The sequence below is a fragment of the Anser anser genome, assembly GCF_964211835.1.
Source record: "Anser anser genome assembly, chromosome: 2".
Taxonomy (NCBI): Eukaryota; Metazoa; Chordata; class Aves; order Anseriformes; family Anatidae; genus Anser; species Anser anser.
Window position 1 is genome coordinate 110450324 of NC_139721.1, and position 15580 is coordinate 110465903.

Below are 15580 nucleotides of genomic sequence, written 5' to 3' on the forward strand. Positions count from 1 at the left end.
AGCCAGTTGACCTGATTCAGGATTTACTTGATGGCTGCCAGTCCAGGGAGCACATGAGCCCTACTATAGGGTGCATATGTCAGTACCCACAAAAGACAGAGGACTTGACCACATTGCATAACCCTACATGGAAATCTCGCTTCTGTGCATGGCAATCTCTTGTGCTGTGGGAAGAGAAAGTTAAAAGATGTGGGAAAAGCATGGAATGAATTAATGAGTCAACTAATTAGTGACAAGCCATAATCCAGCTAGGAGAAAACAGGAGAGCGCTGTTTAAGCTTGACATTTCTTTTCTAAAGCACGTTTGTCTGGAAGGTTATTTTATAATTAAACAATGATTAAAAAGTTGTTTATTGTGCACATGTAGGTGTACATACATATGCATGCATGTATCCTGTAGGTTGTGTATACTTACCTGAAACAAGTAAATTTGATTCTACATAGTGGCATGAAAGCTTGTGTAGGCTGGTATCTTTGTAAACTTTCATACCACAAAAGGAGTATTTGCAGAGGTTAACTTTTGCTCATTAAAAAGCTAATGTCTCCAGGCTTCTGCTGTGGTCAAGGGGGAGAGAGATGAGCTATTTCCTGGTGCAATCTAGAGCAGCAGAAGCAGACTTTTTTCTGATAATTTCTTTATGGGATGCCTGCTGTCTCCCTCTCTAGAAGCTGCAGTGTTGGCCAAGGCCACTTTGAGCCTTAGTGAACAAGGAGAAGTGAACTGGGGGAAGCTAACAATTTTTAAAAACAGAAGTGTTTTTAAAGCTGGGATTCTAATTTTCTATTTGTGTTGAAACCAGACACCTGGCTGTTAGCAAAAGCAGAGGGCTCCCAGCTCCCTGGGCAGCAGCACGACCTGCAGGCACAGCCCTGCTTGCTGCAGCATGAGCCAGGGGCCCGGGGATGCTCTGTGCTTGCTTCCCAGTTGATCTGCTCTAAGCTTTGGCTCTGTTTCATGACTCTTCATGGAAATGACTACCCGTCCTGGGAGGAGCTCGGTCTCTTTCTCAAATGATAATGCAATCCAGACATGAATTGGCAGAAATATCATGAGACTTCTTATTCTTGTGTATTTCCAGTGTGAATGCACTCAAAATATCCTGAGAAAGGCAGCCTCGGCATTTTTTCTGATGAACTGATGCTGACCTGACAGTTTATTATGGTTTCTTCCCCGAAAGATAGTTATATAGGAAAGAAACTGAAAGTTCTCTTTCCCATCCATAGCTTGTCTTCTAGCAGTACTAATATTAAAATCTAATTTTCCACGATGTATTTTAGTAATTACTGCTCCATCAAAATACTTACGATTGAACACCATCATCAAGCATGTGCCAATGTTAATGTAAAACCTGTCTACCTCTGCACTACATGTAATACACATTTTGGGAGGCTCAGTGCACCAGATCGGAGGGGACAAGCAGAAGTTTAATATACATCCTCTGCACAAAAATTCAGAGTGCTTTGTTTCTCTCTTAATGCATGGGTAGCCTAGGATGCCTTATCTCCTCCAGTAACAGTACATGAATTTACTGCCTAGAGCTGGGTAATGTGAATAGATGTCATTACTATGTCTATGTCTTGAGAAAACAGGGACTCTATTTCTCTCTGCCTTCCTGTTTGTTTGAGCCATGGTTAGGGTTTCCTCATGTATCCTGGATGATAGAGGGAGGGAAGGTGTTTCTCAGGTTTTCTCCAGTTTTCTCTAACAAACCTTGCTCTTTGGCCCAATGGTGCGAACTTTTGTGAGCTCCTTGGCTTTGATCCCTGAACCAGAATATCAACATTTCACACCATATATATGCATATATTTTTTTGCGGAAATGTAAGGTATGAGGCAGTGGAGGGCTCTATCTGCTGTTTTTTTCCTAGTTGCTTGCCGTTGGGGGTCTGCGTTTTCTGGCCATCTACTGTACTCCAGGCATGGTTCCTCTCCTTCAACGTATAACATCTCTGTGGTGTCTGGATGTCAGTCCTCAGCACCCAATTACCGAGGCACCAGGATGAATGGGATTGCAGATGCTGCTCAAAGACTAGCTTGGGAAAAATCTTTCTACAAGCTTCTACCTCTCCCAAAAACTACTGGGTGGCAGTGGCTTGTGCATCACCTGTGAAAGGCTGGGCTGCTTCTCCCACAGAAGCCAGTGTGGGAGAGAAGCACTTGAGCCTTATAATAACAGTTTTGGGCTAGTTATAGGGTTAAGCTCTTGGTACATGCCTGATACAGTCAAACCTGCCATTCAGTCAAGCTCATTCCTTTATTTTAATTTATTTTAAAAATAAGACCAGTTTAGATGCATTGGTAGTATCTGATAATGAGAGTATCTGATAATGATAATTCATAGAGTTGGACCCATGTGTCTTGTTGGAAAGATAGAAAATGTAGCACCAAACCTGCAAAAGCACTGTACTGGTAAAATATCATAGTATGACAGGTACAACACAAATCAATACCACCAAAGACTTTGAAATACAGCATACAGAAATATTTACAGACCATGAAGATTCCAAAATATTGCTGGCGTGGCTGGGGGAATCAATATATGAGGGTGATTATGGAATGCTGTCATCTTCTGAGACAAAAATTATAGCTCCCCATCCTGCATTAACAGTGGACCTTTGCAAAGTTTCATTGAAATCAATGGGAAGTTCAAGGAGTTTCTGTTTCTCAGCTGAGTTATCTATCCAGGGCCATTATTAGGTTATAGAAATGGGCTCCTTACTTCTATTGATTTTCAGAAAAAAAAACCCTGATAACAGAAAACTCTGAGATGATGCTTAATGGATGGAGAAAGAAATGTTTAAAATGCAGAAAATGTAAGATAATTCTAAAAACTGTTCCCCAGGCTTTCATCCAGCTCCATATTTAATTTGGGAAATGGAGGGATCAAAATCAAGCATGTAGTTCAGGACTTTTTTCTTAGGATTTCTGTAGGTCTGATTTAGTTTTCCTTGTGCTAAAGGAGATGTATAGCCTCTACTGGTAGTTGCTGAGTGGATCTTTTCTGTGTTATTACTGAGGTGTGAGTTGATGTGGCTGGTCACATGTGTTGGAAAGACCTTATTTAACTCTTGAGAAGAAGAAGGCACCTTATCATTGTACTAAACTTACAAGCAGGGTGGAGCCGAAGGCAGACTGGTCATTGCTACTTTGATTGCTAAAATTCTTGAGGCTGTGCAGTAGCATGATTTGTGGTTATATCCTGGTTAGGTGCGGCCTGCAGAGGTCGGGGTGCACAGTGCCAGCTCTGGTTCTGGAGATGTAGAAGAAAAAAACAAAGAGCAGGTTTGTGCCTCTTTCACAGCAGGGAGAAAAAACGGCTTTGATATCTGCACTGAGGTAAACATAGGTGGGTTTTAGCCAGCATATATCAGAAAGTAATATTGTTTACTGAGAAGATTAATCTGAGCTTAATGAAGGCTTTCTGGCACCTCCAGCCTCTGTGGCAGAGCGTGCTCTTGCAATGAACCTGAGCCATTAAGCCAAGAGGGAAATCAGGTATCCATTTCTGCAGGTGCTACAGACAAGGTGCCGGGGGACCGCAACGCTGCTATGTATGCTGTGGACACATGCTGTGCAGCATGGGGAGAGATATCTGGGTGTTTCCATGAGAGGCAATGCTTCCCATGGTGGCAGGGTGCTCAGAGTGGCTTCTTCCAAAGCTCGGTGCTTGCTCAATCTGACAGCCCCGCACAGGTAAGGTAAGGGCACTCTGATGTTGCCCAGTCGTGATGGCACTGATAGCCTGATCCAAATGATGCCTCAGCAGGGCATTTTGAAGGGAGACCATCTCCAGAGGGTGGTGAAGCCAAAGCTGTAAGGTGAAGAGCCTTAGAAGAGAGGTGGTGAGGTGGGCATGCATTGCACCTGGTCTCTTTAGATGCTGGTTGAACAAAGAGAAGTTACAGCAGAACCTGTAGGTTTGGAAGTAACCAAGGTGGAACAGCCAAAAAATCTGGAGGCAGCAGAAGCTGAGCTTCTGCTAGCACCAGAGACCAGTCGACCCAGCCCAAGCATACTGCTACTGTTTTATTAAAAGGGTTGATTTGGAGAATGTTGTGTTTGCAATTCAGCATCATGCCTTGGAGCCTTGATTTCAAGCCTTTATTTATATGCTTAATTGTTGCTATGGAAATTCAATATTTAAAGAGGTAATTATTGCCGATCTTGTTGCATGTGTCCATTTCTGATGTCCAGCTGTTAGCTCTTTAGCTCCAGTCTAGCAGATTAATTACTACTATTGATTACTTTGAGCTTCTCTCTTCACACCTGCAGTCTGTGTAATTAGCCAGTGGCCTCCTCTGAAAATTAGGAGCAGTTTCATTTTGGCACTTTGCCATTTCTCAGCCATGTGCTTTACACTGATGAACAAAAGCAAATCTATTTTAAATAGAGATATCTGGGCAATGAACTCTTTGTATTTTTGAACTATCTGTGGATAACTCAAATTAGTCTGTTAGCAAATATTGCACCCCATTGGAAGTCCACTGATAATAAAATAAATAAATAAATTCCAAAACACTGGTATGTTTTCTCATGACCCACCACTAAATGTTGTCCTGGCATTTTTGAGGTTTAGCGTCTGTAGAGATTTTTTGCACTAAAAGGGACTGAATCATCTGAGCACAATCTATCCTTCTCTCCACCTACTTTCATGAGCTGGAGTTGTCCTTTCATAGAATCACAGAATGGTTTGGGTTGGAAGGGACCTTAAAGACCACCCAGTTCCAACCCCCTGCCATGGGCAGGGACACCTCCCACCAGACCAGGTTGCCCAAAGCCTTGTCCAATCTGGCCTTGAGCACCTCCAGGGATGGGGCAACAGGCTTTCCCTGTTGCTTGTGTGAGAGGCTTCTTGCTGTTCTTAGTGGATGTTGCCAGGGCACCTCAGAGGAATGTTGGTTGAGGATATGCCTGTACTTGGGAGGTCTTCATCCATCCTCTCCTTTTCCAATCACTGTGCTTGTCTCTGGCCATTTACTGTTTTCCAGTGGCCATCCAAGGACCATGAATCTTCTTAAGAAGACAAGTTTGTGCTGAAGTTCCCTCTTTGCACAGACTGATGGTTTCAAGGCTTTGTTTTAAGAAATGAAATGTTTGATGTTGTGGGGTCGTAGCTTCCTTCTCTCAGAAAGAAACTTTTTGTTCACATAAGAAGCATTACTCAACACAAGTCATTCTAACACTGTATGATTCCACACAAGGGTTGTGCTGGGAGGGGGAGAGTGAGGAGTGAACTCTTCACTCTCTCTAGGCAAGTATCCAGTCTAGCTTTATAGCAGGCCAAGGACAGTCCAAAAGCACAGTATGTGTGGCCTGTGAACTGAAGTGTGCAGAAACTCATTGTTCAGGAACTGACTTTTATATTAGCGCTGCACGAGCGGATGCTCTCCACGTATCAGCAGTTTAATGTGTTGTGTTGTGGTTCAGGGTGGTAAGTCTCAAGAGTCAAGGCAGCAATGAAGGCGCTCTCTGCTTCACGGGTCAAGCACTGCCCCAAAAGTTGTTGTGAACTTCAGGGGAATAGAAGGGATCCATCTCCTTCCTGGATGGGTAAAGTAGTTGCTTTAGACTATTTGGTGCAGCACCGGCCTTCAGACCAGAAGGTCCCCAGCTGGAATCTCATCACCACCACTGTTTCTAGATTAAATTCTAAATTGTGTACTGGCATTTGGAGGCCTTCTGTGCAGGGTCTTACTGAGTCACCAGTTATTAGGAATGCCTCCTATTATCACAGCCCTAAAAGCTATTTGAACAGAAGCCTAATGTGACTGTGATTTCCAAGGACCATTTGCTGTTATTGCAGCTCTGCTTTGCTGTGAGTGAGAGAAACAAACCAAAGTTGCTTTCAGATCACATGAAAGGGAGGGACAGGGAAGCAGTGGAGCTGGAGTGACATTCAGTTGCCAACAAATGTAAATTCACCAAATATAAACAATCTCTTTATTAACTAGAGCAGGATCTTTTCTACTGCAAGAAAACAAACAGGTTTATTTTCTTCAGGCAGACACATTTCCAGAATTCTTCTCATTATTCTAAGTAGCAACAAAAATTAGTTGCTGGAGAGGTACACAGATTGTGCAATGCCCTACCTCATGGGTCAGGAGGACCTTCTCCTCTGTAGAAGAGGTGGACACAGCAGAAAGGCAAATGCCTGCTATCTGGGAGAGGAAGGCAGCAACTTGTGTGCACAGAATGGGAAACTACAGGCGTAAATATTGATGTGAAGGCACATGGATGCATGTGAGGAGAAGGCAATATAACATGGGAGAGTTTGGAGACTGAATAATATAGTTTAGGAGCTGGATTTCAAAGCAGTCCTGATTCTGCTTTATTGTTGGCTCAAAACTTTTTAGTCCTAAGTTGCCTTCCATAAAATGGAAGTAGAATTTTGTCTGGAAAAGGGCTGATTAAGATACTAGGAAAATAGATCATTCATTAAAAAAATAAAAAGGAAAAAAAAAAGTTCTATCTGCATCTAAATCCACCGTGAACAGCTTGCTCCTGTTTAGGAGGACTGATGTGGAATGGCGTTGCTCCATTGCAGCGAGTGGTGGTAGACTTCACACTGGTTGAATATATGGCCAAATATTTGTATTAGTCCTGGGTAATATAGTCATATACACAATTCAGCCCTGGCTCTCCCTTATCTAGCCTAGTGCTGGGGTGTTTGGCAAGGATAAGGGTCTACATCAGAGAGTCTATTTAGAGCACAGGGTGCCAGACATCTCCGTATCAGATGGTCTGCAGCCAACCCAGCTTGCAGAAGGACAGACGGCTGGCGAGGGACAAGACAACTGAAAGCTGGGACCATTAGAGGAAGGCAGTGGTGCTGCCAGCTGATTTGCCTTCCCCATTCCCAGCTGGGTTATATCGCTTTTAAGATGCTGCTGCACTGTCTCTAGCAAACAGATAAGTATGTTTATGTGTCCGTGTTAAGTGTCCAAGTGCTCACAGGACTTCAGCATGCCACAGGCTGTGTCACATTTACCAGTGTAGCCGGTGAATGAAGAAGGACCTTATGTACAAGCTATGACCAAAGATGTGATTACTGACAATTGTGTGCCTCATCCTGAAGTTCTAACATACGTTTCCTCAGCAAAACATTCAAGGGTGCTTATCTGGCATTAGCAAAAATATCCGAGTGCCCAGTTCAGGAGGATCTGAATAGGGGTGCGTTTGGAGGTGGCTGTCTGTATCATTCTGCTGTCTGTATCTGTAGGAATGCAAACAGTCTGTCAAGTTGCTCTGTTTAGGGTGTCTTAAAGACATGACTTGAACAGCATATCACCCTTTCTGAGAGTCCTCATCATGCCATTTCTTGTTATTGTTGCAGCTTCTTTCCTCCTTGTTACGAGATTTGAGGTACCGCCTCTACCAACATACACTGATGTGGCTCCCAGCAGAGCTGGTCTGGACCCAAGTCTCTCTGAAATGCAAGCAGTAAACAGGAATAAGAGAGCATGGGGTGCGTCTGCAGTGACAAATGTGAGATGCTCACAGCTGGCAAGTTGAGTACCACAGGTTGGTCTCATGCAGTAGATTTGAAATACCACCTATTTCTTGTCTGTCTCAGTGTGCTGACTTTGTATGTCAGGTGTTGCATTTGCCTTTTGGCATCAGCCTGTGAAACCATCATTGACTTCTTATGATGCTGTGCTAATGTGCTGCACTGGTTCTTCCTCCCCAGGAATTAAGTTGGCTAAGTAGCAATGTGTGTGATCCTTCTCTCAATGGATGACACATAGTCATTACACTTTGTCTTTTGACACCTTGGAGGTTTCCTTTAACCAGTGCAGATGTGAGCTGCCTTTGAGCCCTGTAATTTTTTCCTTTTTTTTTTTTTTTTTTTCATTAATCCAGAAAAAGCTGTTGCCATTGCTGGTGGACACATCTGGGAGAACAGAGCACTCAGGCTTTATGCTCTGACCTGCATTTGAGGTGCTCGTTAACGTCCTGTCTCCTTGTGACACCAGCTCAGGGAATCCTACCAGCCTGCTGCCTCCAGGAAAGGGCTGGAGGAGAGGGTTGTGTGCTCTGCGTCAGGCTGCTCCTGCTGCACTCCATCTGCCTTGCTTAGCTGGAGCGTTCATTGTCAAAAGCCCTCCTGATAGAAAACATTCTGGCTGTAATGAAGTATCCACAGAGATTAATACAGGATTTGTTACCTAAACATCTCCCAAAACCACAGTACTGACTTCTGTGTCCTAATTGTCCCGCATCTGTTTCCAGCCTCAGAATATTACCTTTTAGGTAAAGGAGCTGATGTAACCAAGCTGTCTCTTGGCATCCATTGCTTACTAATGCGGCTTTTGCATTGTTCATGAGCTAAGGAAATAACATTGTGCTTTAAAGGTCCGAGGAAGCTCGGGACAGTCTGTGTTCTCTATGACTGTATACCTTCAGAGAGCATTTGCAATCCTTGTACTATCTTCTGGATATAAAATCCCTTTCTTGAAAGGACTTGTTTTATGGCTCATACTTTTTCTCTCTGAGTGTAAATATATGTCTGTGTGTACGTGTGTCTGTGTTCGTGCATAATATATCTGAAATATATGTATTATATTTCCTAAATAAGGAGATCCTAGGCTGCTCTGTGTTTTCATGAGCTTGTGTGTCCCATCCACAGTATCTGCTCTCACCCTAATGAGCTGAAGCTACATTAGCAAAATCCCAGGCAGATAAATTGACTTTAAACCTTGGTTTGATGATCCTACTAAGACATTCAATTAATTCTATTTTGCTACAAGCTAATTTATGACTTCGTGTTTATTCAAAAAAAAAATGTTGAATGTACAAATCAGTGGGAGACAAGGTAATGAATTATTCTACCTTCCTTCATGCTCTTGTCTTCACACTTCACTACTATAAGCATGGAAGAGGAAATATGAAAGAAATGTCTTTTGATGTATGAAATGTGGGTATTTTCTCATACTGAGCTGTATCTAACTGGTGTAAACACATAATCAAGCCCTCTAGGAGATGCTAATTAGTGCAGTAAATGTTAGTTTATTAATTGCCATTACGTTTCTCTTTGTTTCACCAGTGAATGTGTCTTTTCAGGAGAACAGATTTGATATGGTGTGTCTGTAGAATTTGTTTGTGTTCATGGCAAATGAAGACAAGTAGCCCAGCAAAGCTGTGATGAATTAACAGCAGTCCGTGTGATCAACGTCTCTGAAACGGAGTCCACAAAGTGCACGGGCTTCTGTGTGATCTGAGAAGAAAAACAAAACAAAACAAAACAGAAAGCCCCGGAGGATTTGATAACAATTTTCTGCTCCATCTCTTTACTTGGTGTGTTTTTAATGAGCCCTCCAAAAGCACAGGTAGTAAAACTTTCCCTTTTTGATGTGGCAGAATACACTGCCAAGACGTACTGCAGGAGAGGTACTTCAAAGGCAAACAGCCAGCGAATACAATTACATTAGGTGAGGCTGCTGGGTGTAATTGAGTTCCTCCCATCTTTGGAAAGTGATGGAAGACAGTCCCTTAACAATTCCCTCTTCCTGCTCCTCCGACTTGATAAATCAGTACTTTTCCTGTGATGCTCACATTTCTAAACTATACCATTATCACATGCTACATCTTCTGTGTCAGGCATCATGAGCCCAGATTATGCCTAGTGGTCAGTAATAAAGGGTCAAGTGAGCAGTCCCTCCCGTATGCAGCAGCGGTGGTCTTCCAGTCTGGAAGCCATCCCATCCCCTCTGTGAAGGATGCTAGTAACTGCTGGAAACGCTCACACAGGGAGGTGCTAGTCCCTCTGGGAAGCCCCTGAGTGGGCTGTGTGTGTCAGAGTGAGCGGCTCGGTGTCCGGGGCGGACTAAAGTGGGAAGTCATTCTGTTGGAGTAGGATCGTCACGTGACCTAGATCTCAGGACCTACTTTCAAGCTTTATATGAGGAAAGAGATTTTGCATGTTTTTTATTTACTTTGCTATTGAAATTCAGCCCTCAGAAGGACCTGCAGGTGTTGGTTGATAGAAGCTCAACATGAGCTGGCAACATGTGCTTGCAGCCCAGAAAGCCAACCGTATACTGGGCAGCATCTAAATAAGTGTGGCCAGCAGGGGAGGGAGGTGATTGTCCTCCTCTGCTCTGCTCTTGTGAGACCCCGCCTGGAGTGCTGTGTTCAGCTCTGGGGCCCACAGCACAAGGACATGGACCTGTTAAAGTGAGTCCAGAGGAGAGCCACAAGGATGATCAAGGACTGGAGCACCTCTCCTATGAAGACAGGCTGAGGGAGTTGGGGTTGTTCAGCCTGGAGATGAGAAGGCTTCTGGGAGACCTTACAGAGGCCTTCCAGTACCTAAAGAGGGCCTGCAGGAAAGCTGGGGAGGGACTCTTTGTCAGGGGAATGTAGTGATAGGACAAGTGGTAGTGGTTTTAAACTAAAAGAGGGTATATTTAGGTTAGATATAAGGAAGAAATTTTTTACTCAGAGGTTGGTGAGGCACTGGAGCAAGTTGCCCAGAGAGGTTGTGGATGCCCCATCCCTGGAAGGGTTCAAGACCAGGTTGGATGGGGCTTTGGGCAGCCTGGTCTGGTGGGAGGTGTCCCTGCCCATGGCAGGGGATTGGAACTGGGTGATCTTTAAGTTCCCTTCCAATCCAAACCATTCTATGATTCTATGAAGCCAAATAGTGAGAGAAGGTTCTTTTCTCTGCATGGAATGTGAGCTTTTGTTGCATTTTCATGGGCTTGTGTTAAAACATACCAAAACCCCAGGTCTCTCTTCATACTTCTTCCCCTGATGAATCAGCTCTACAAAACCTAACAATATGAAACAATGGGTATCTTTCACCTAATCATTTGAAAATTTCTTATTTGTGTATGCTTGTGTGGTTTGCTTGTATTACGTGCCTAGATAAATTTCATTAGGTCACTGAAAATCAGGCTAGACTGCTCGTTTGCTCTTTATCCTTGTCAGCAATGTTGCTTTGCCTTGTCTTGGAACAGCTTAAGTCCCTAATCCTGTCTAGTGCAGAATCTAGCTTACTTTCTCATACAATTAATAACATTGGAGTTTTAAATTAGGCTGGTCATGGTTATGGTACCTGGTCTTTACCAAGGATTTGACTTTGTGGAACCCTAATCTGCAAAATTTTCATTGGGTTGAGTGGACAAAAAAAAACAACAAAACAAAACAAAACAAAAAAACCTTACAAAGGTGCTCATGCTTGTAGTTGTTTTGTGATGTGAGCAAAAAAGGATGTCACACAGAGGCTGTTGTACACCCTGACACAAGTAGGGAGCATACAGATGAACTTCCTGAATACCAGCTCCTTGCTCTAGCTGTGCACGAGCAAGGAATATCTGTTACTAGCCTTTGCCCACCTCACTCTCCTTCCCTTCATTTAGTCACTTGGGTCACAGTTTAACCATAATTCAATCAGGGAAGTAAAAAATACATGTGAGTTGTCCTCCTCCCATGCATGTGATTTATTGCCTGTTTTATGTAAACTTTCCAGCCTCATGTCAGAAACTTCCAGCTTGGACTTCTCCGGATGTCTGTTCAAGAGGCAAAATTCTTCTTGCCTCTTTCCACCGAAGCACGCATCTTGCCTATGCGCTTCATTTACTGCAGATGTCAAAGGCAGGCATGGCTGACTGTCTTCTGGGACTCTGCATGGCAACAGTGGGTGTTGCTGCTGCAGGTCTTAATTAGCATTAAATCATTGATATTTTTTTTTTCTGATGATAAATAGTCATAACTAGTATATAAATATGTAGTTCTGCTCTGATCAGCACACTGAATTAGAAGATTCTCTCCAAATGTTTGCCTGATGAGTGAAAAGACTGGAAAGATTTCATAAAAAAAAAATAAATTGCAAATGTGTTCAATGTATTGCTTCAGCACAGCTTGAGCAAAATTCCGCCTTTTTAGTAAGGTGGCTTTTTTGCTGGAATCTGGTAGCAGAAGCATGGTGAGGATGGACACTAGCTTAGAAATTTGCTAGCAATCTGGAGACAGAAACTGGCATGTCCTCTGAGACACGTTCCATATATGCAGAATCTATCTGAATAAATGAGCCCCTTACTTAACTGGGAACGTACTGTATATTCCATCTGCAGACTGAATGATTGCTCCATTTCAAGCCTCCTGACTCCCATGGAGCCATCTGGTACACGCTAGTTTGTACGAATAGGTGAGGATTCCTGCTAACACAACAGCCTTCAACTAGGCAGAGCTCTGATATTTAGCACTCTGCTTCACATCTGCCTGCAAAGCCGTAACTAAAGCCCCAACACTTTTCAGTGTTTAATATTTAAATGAACCTTCCTTTTTCTCCTGGAAAGCCAGTTGGGACAGGAGCAATTAATGCAATTACATCAGAAAATGGGCTGAGCTATTAATACATCCACTAGGCAGGCATTCCATGTTATGTGGCTTTGTGAATTTTTTTCACCCGTTGCTTGCTTAGGGCTCAGCAGGGAGGAGGGTGGCTGAGATGAAGAAGGTATGTGTCATATGGATATTTTTATATCACTTTGAGATATTGTCAGAAAATTAAGCTAACAGAAATAACTCGTATAAGCAGCAATAGGCTAGTCATAGACATATCAATAGAGATGTAAATGTTGCTTTATCTTGATTGTCCTGCCACATGTGAGATATCCCGATGGGGCTGGCAGTCCATGGCACAGCTCCTTTTCATGCCAAGACACCCACGAATAAGGGGTCTCAGTGGGAACTGAATCACTGCGAAGGGTTTTGGTGACAGTGGACAGAACAAAGGGAAGAGGGGAGATAGGGAATGGGGATAAAAGGAAAGGTTGTCTGTGTAATCACACGGTTTCAGTCTCTGGCAACCAGATCTGCAGATATATTTAAGGCACCTAACATGTAGCCTGAGAAGCCTTTGACCTTCTTGGCAGCTTAAAAATAAGAAAACAACCTTAGAGCCCCCTTTTCCCACCAGACATAGCTCGGGAGACTGGAGGAGGAGGCCAGGAGGACTCCACTCCCCAGCTGCCATGTGGTGCATTCTGCCACACTGGCTCTCACCTCTGGAGCTTGCAGGGTTGTCTCAGCTCAGAGAAGATCTTGCTCTCCCCGGACATTTTGCAGAGTGCACCTTATTTAGGACGTTCGTTTAGTCAGTGTTAAGTAGACAAGTGTGGGCTACAAATGAAAGGTTTTTTTTTTTCTGCCTCTATTTATTTATTTTCTGCATTAGAAATAATAGCGAATCTTTCTAAGAAAAGTACTCTTTAATCAGTCACCCAGGCTAGCTCTAGCTCTTTCTGAAAGGTGCAAAGGCTGCTGTTCCCGTGTAACACTGAGTACACGGTGTGCCAGTGTGGAATTAGGTCTGTGCAGATCCTTATGATTCATGTTGGTGTAATCTCACTTTGTTTTAGTAAACGTTGCCCCACAGACATGGGATCACTTACAGGCTGGGATCTGTGCTCACACATCTATTGCAAAATACAGCCTGCTAAAAACAGCTGTAAGGAGCTCCCTTTGTCTGGTTGGGGTTCTTCACTTAAGTGCTTGTGGTGCCTGATTAAATTAGTAATCAGAGATATAGTCATGCTATTTTGTGACTCTGAGAGCCTTGATTGTGGATTATATTTACACACTGCAATTTCTTCCTAAATGGAGCTCTTTGTATTCAAGGACTTTGAGAGTCTTTCAGTCTGCAATAAAATCCAGTTTACTACATAGACGAGCTCTTGCAGTGGTGCCAAACCCTTGGTCAGGCACGCTGGGTAAAATGGTTTTTCATTTGCACAATAAACAGGGCTATGTAAAAGTTCATGTGTGGTATGGCGGTTTTGCTGACCCTTTACACTGAAATACTGCACTGTCAGATGCACTGAATGCCTTCGTGTAGGGTTGCCTCAGAATGACAGTTTGCTTTCTTGTCAAAACAGGGAACAGCTTGAACTAAAGCCACATACATGCTAACAGCAGACTTTGTGGTATAGAAAATGCTTGTGCGAATACAAAGCCTGTGGCCTGTCCCTGGTCAAAACAATAGGACTGGAAAGCCATCCAGCCCTTGCAGCATGTTTTGTTGGGCTTAAAAACTGTAAAGTATGCTAAGCCAGTGGCTCTGTCGCATGCACATAGGTGGCAGAGTAAGGCTGGAGACCTGACTCTGCAGCCCTTCAGATAAATGGGACAGATTAAACAGGGAAGACCCTGTTTAAAGCTTTTGCTTATTCCCTTCAGAAGAGGGGCAGGAAGCTTAATCTCCCACCTCAGCCTAGCTGCATTTAATTGTTTCTGCAAAAGGGTGCAGGGAAAATTAATACAATGAGGTGCTCCAAGGTGGGGAAAACTTCAGGCCAGGCTGTGCTCCAAATCAGCTCAAAGCAAGCGCTAGCTCTAAAGTACAGTGGTACTTTAGTGGGTAATTATTAGTAGTATTATTGTTTAATATTATTTACTTAATTTATTTATTGGATCACTTTTACTAGACAACAACTTATTTGCCGATCTTAGTACAGTACTCTACAGTACTCTAAAGTAAAGTACACTACTCTAAAGTACAGTGGTACTTTAGTGGGTACTGATTATTATTATTATTATTTAATATTGTTTACTTAATTTATTTATTGGATCACTTTTACTAGACAACAACTTATTTGCTGATCTTACCTTGATACTAACAAGGGGACCCAGTTTATAAAAGCATCAGTGGGATTTGAAAGATGTAATTCTATTCCTTGATTTGCTATTCTCCTGCAGCATCACTTCAGATCTTCGTGCCTCATTTTTCCTTTGACCCATTGCTTGTCTACTCTGTGAAATCTCTTTGGACCTGGATTTTAATTATTTCATTTTACTAGAAAATGGGAATTTCATCTCACTTGAATCTATATTTGAGTTGTTGTAATGTAAGTAATATTTAATTAACAAAGTATTTTTAGTGCTTATTTTGAGATAACCTAACAGATATAGTAGCCATTTAGCCACTTATGGTAGTGAAGCCTTTGGATGAATTAACAGCCCAGATGAACAGATACAACTCAGGCACTTATAATGAAAGTCATTCATTCTTTCCAGGAAATTACAGTACCATCTTACAGATTGCTGGAATGGTGCTGCCTAATGGCATTTTCCTTCTGCCACAGAAGAGTTGCGCTGCCCCCTCCCCCAGTGAACTGAAAAGTCCTACAGGACAGCAAATGGATCAGGAATGCTCCCAAACCGAATCATTTTTTTTTGAGTTCAGGGGGTTTCTGTTCAAACAGCTGGAAATGCATTTGCCTCATGCATTTTCTCTTCTAGTGTAGTTGCTGCTACAAGCTTGTTTAAGCAAACTTCCAGGAAAAAAGTCTAAACTGTTGAAAAAAGAACTGCATGATAGCAGCTATACTCACTGTCTCTCTAATGAGGCTCTCATCCTCATTCCTGCTCAAAAGCAGGTGTCTGGAGAAAAGCATAGAAAGGGTGACAAGAGCATGGTGATGCACTTCTGAAAGGCCTCCAGGGGCTCCATGGCTTCTGGCCATGGCCACAGGATAGGTCTGGGCTGTGGGACCTGGTCCCGGCTCCAGCTCCCAGGGACCCACACGTGTGAAGGTGGCAGTCAGCAGGATGTGAACCTCCAGAGCTGAGCTCCAT

General features: G+C 43.1%; 1 protein-coding gene across 1 annotated transcript in view; it reads left to right on the forward strand.

The window, feature by feature from the left end:
- LOC310894206 (uncharacterized protein) overlaps positions 1-15580 on the forward strand; it is a 182138-nt gene that overhangs the window by 42142 nt on the left and 124416 nt on the right. The window contains exon 2 of the mRNA XM_083824066.1: positions 7335-7522. The gene's annotated coding sequence lies outside the window, so the exon portion shown is untranslated. The remainder of the gene's footprint in view (positions 1-7334; positions 7523-15580) is intronic.